Source organism: Sebastes fasciatus, chromosome 11 (assembly GCF_043250625.1).
Source record: "Sebastes fasciatus isolate fSebFas1 chromosome 11, fSebFas1.pri, whole genome shotgun sequence".
NCBI classification, from domain to species: domain Eukaryota; kingdom Metazoa; phylum Chordata; class Actinopteri; order Perciformes; family Sebastidae; genus Sebastes; species Sebastes fasciatus.
In genome coordinates this window covers 32004332-32007956 of record NC_133805.1, presented here as the reverse complement: position 1 = coordinate 32007956, position 3625 = coordinate 32004332, and the positions used below count along the sequence as shown (strand labels likewise).

Genomic DNA, 3625 nt, shown 5'->3' with positions numbered 1-3625 from the left:
GTGATGTAATCTTATTCAGGTAAGTAGGGACCTAGGGATGTAAAAACAACACCATCTGTGTCACAATACAACACTCATTCCTGCAGTTTGTCCAGGAGAAGATTTTGTTAGCATCCAGTTTAATGCCCTCTCTTTCAAAATAGTCATCAATGTATTTCTTTTGTTTATCAGGTGTTTTGACATGCCCGGGGTAGTCAGAAGCCTCTTGCTTGCATTTTAGAAATGTTTTGTCCTTGAACAATGTGTCTGTCTTGTGAAAATGCCACAATCTGGTACCCCTTTTCCACCGCTTTCTGAAGCTCAAACGAGGCCCACACATCTGACAGTTATCTGTCGCGGTCAGTATGAGTACAGTCAGACATTTGGTTCAAATCCTCAGCCCACTTGCTGCAAAGCGGGAACATGATCTTGTTTTGGCACCTGCAAGACCGGGTGGAACAAGCCTCTTGGCGGGAGCACAGTACATTTTACAAACCCAAAATAATTATCTATGGAATCAAAGTCCCTGTGGATAATCTGGGGGTGTCCACCTGGGTACTGTTTTTTGCCTGAACTGTTGGATACAGATTTGTGAAGTCATAGTATCTGATATTTTCACAATAGAGAGAATAGGGGCCCACTTCATGTCAAACTCGTTTTGACAGGTGTGACTAATCCGGAATTTCCGGAACTAATTGGTGTCCAATGACAGGCTGCCACGTCATACCGGAAACCACGCCCACCCGCCCCTTTTTTCCCACGCTCGGGAGCCAATGAGAAGCGTCTACGTCATGGTAGGCGTATTTTCCCACGCCTCCTGGGAATTTTATTATCTAATGAGCTGGGACCATGTGATGGTGGGAAATTCCCACGGTTTGAACCAATGGAAGTGTGTGAACTTTCATCCAATGAGCTAGGACCGGGTGATCACGTGAAATTCCCATGGGTTTAAACCAATGAGAGGAGGGGTGTGAACTCTTTTGAAGCAATGGGAGAAACATTCTACCTTTAGCCTTTTCACCTTTAGGCAAGGCAAGGCAAGGCAGCTTTATTTGTATAGCACATTTCAACAACAGGGCAATTCAAAGTGCTTTACAGAAACATTCAAGAAATAATTAAAACAGTTATAAAAACATTAAAACATTAAAGATTAGAAAATAAAAACAAGCTAAAAATAAAAGCTAGGATAGAAGCTAAAATTGCATAAAACTCAAAAGAGTAAAAGTTATAGTGCAGTGTCAGAATAAAAGGCACCCGCAAACAGGAAAGTTTTAAGCTTTGTTTTAAAAGAAGTGAGAGTTGGAGCGGTCCTGCAGGTTTCTGGGAGCTTGTTCCAGATATTTGGTGCATAAAAACTGAACGCTGCTTCTGCATGTTTAGTTCTGACTCTGGGGACACTAAGCAGACCTGATCCAGATGACCTGAGAGGTCTGGATGGTTCATAACACAGCAGAAGATCAGAAATGTATTTTGGCCCTAAACCATTTAGTGCTTTGTAAACCAGCAGCAGTATTTTGAAATCAATTCTCTGAGAGACAGGCAGCCAGTGTAGAGACTTCAGAACTGGACTGATGTGATCCACTTTCTTGGTCTTAGTGAGGACTCTAGCAGCAGCGTTCTGAATCAGCTGCAGCTGTCTGATCGATTTTTTAGGAAGACCGGTAAAGACGCCGTTACAGTAGTCAAGTCGGCTGAAGATAAATGCATGGACTAGTTTTTCCAAATCCTGCTGAGACATCAGTCTCTTTAGCGTTAACTAAGACGCGGGAAAGGACAGATGTATAGGTTTCCAGTGTGTTGTTTAGTTCTTTAAATGACAAAACTGCAGATCATGTCTTTAACAGGTGACTGGGGTATCCGATTCAAAAAAAATAAATCTGTCTAGTTGTTTGTCTTGAAATACTCTGTCACACCAGCGAGCCTCTTCATACAATATAAACCGGCACGAAAAAATGCAGCACAAACAGCAAACCTCTGGCATGGGTCTTGAACAGACTCCAACCTCTGTTTCCTGGTAAGTAATTAAGATTTATTTAAGAATTATTTAACTTTATAATTAGTTATTTAACTTTTAATATTAAATCTTTCTCTCTCTTTCTCCAAAAGTTACTCCACAGGAATTTACAAACATACATTTTACACAAAGGGACTACGGTATGTTTTAAAATGATTGTTTATTTTAAAGCATGTTTTATGTCAAGCAGTACATTTGCAAAGCATAACGTTTTTTAAACAACTGTAAATGCGTTATTTACTTACAGATTTAATCGACCAATCCTGCGAGAAAAAGATCTCGGAGCCAAACGCGTGTTGGGAAAATGTCAGCGATATATTTGAAGATGTCAGCAATATATCTGATACGGAGGAAGATGCATCTACAGCACAGCGGGTCTCAATAGAGGATAACGTTATCCGTGAAAGACGTCAAGAAGAAGGAAATATCACAATCCATGCCACTGAAGAGGGGGATCCTTCTTGTCAAAATATATGTCCGAAAAAGAACTCCTGTTCCGTAAACGAGGGCAATCCCACGTTAAATCCTGACGTTCCATCCGGTGAAAACAGTATAAGAAATCCCGAACCGTCAACGGAGGAACGTGAAGGTAAATAATGAAAATAAAAATAAAATAAAAGGAAATTGCATGTTTATTTCACACATATACGCTGCATAGCGACTGCTCCGTCCTCCCGCCAGATGTTTGAATATGTCATAGTTATGACGTAATCCTATCGGCTCATTTTCGAAATCCTGCGCCCCTTATGGGCTGGAGTGGTATATACGTTTGTATTTTGTGATTTTATGATAATACTGTGTCCCTTAGGGGCTGGAGTGGTATATACTTTTGTATTTTATGATTTTATGCTTTTATAAAAAAAGTCTTTGAAAAAGCCCCGATAGGAGACCCTATCTATAGACCTTATTTATAGGCTATATTAATATATTTACTAATACTATATACTCTTGTTTCTTCTGATTTTTTTATAGCAGAGGAAGTTGCAGTGACTGAACCTGTACCAGAACCTGCACCTGCACCTGCACCAGAGCCTGAAGCTGAACCTGCAATATGTGTTAGGAGAGCCGGAGGTGATTTTTTATGAGATGTATTTTTTTTGTTATTATTATTTATAGGCTATATTTATATATTTAATTTATATTAATCTGTTTTACAACAGAAGCAGTACGAAGACGTTATCGGAGGCTTTCGATGACCCATCAACAGCAAAGGAGGATGGCCAGAGCCCCCCACACCTTCCGTGACGAGCAGCTATACCTTCGAGGAATCGTTGATATGGTTAATGCAGGGATCCAGGGAATTATTTCCATATCTCAAAACATGTAAGGTGTGACATTTTTTGAAGGTGGGACAAAAAAAAAAAAAAATCATGTCTGACCTCCCCAGTATTCCGGATGCATTGTATGAAGCTATAGAAGAATTAAATCGAGACTCTGATCAAAGAGGTATAATTCCGTGGGCATTGCATGAAGCTATAGAAGAAGAATTAAATACAGACTCTGACCAACGTGGTATAATTCCGGTGGAGCATAACCCTAACCTACTCCAACCGATAGAAGAAGCTCTCCATCACGTTTGTCAAAATCTTCAAAATCAGAACAAATTTTCTCATGATCCTGTCCAGTCAGTTC

At 40.1% G+C, this 3625-nt stretch overlaps 1 long non-coding RNA gene across 1 annotated transcript; it reads left to right on the top strand.

Annotated features, from left to right (window-relative positions):
• The first annotated feature begins 2262 nt into the window (after positions 1–2262).
• Positions 2263–3285, top strand: LOC141776297 (uncharacterized). The gene is made up of 3 exons (XR_012595735.1): positions 2263–2582; positions 2966–3064; positions 3154–3285. It is a non-coding gene; the product is annotated as an uncharacterized LOC141776297 (long non-coding RNA).
• Positions 3286–3625: the final 340 nt, after the last annotated feature.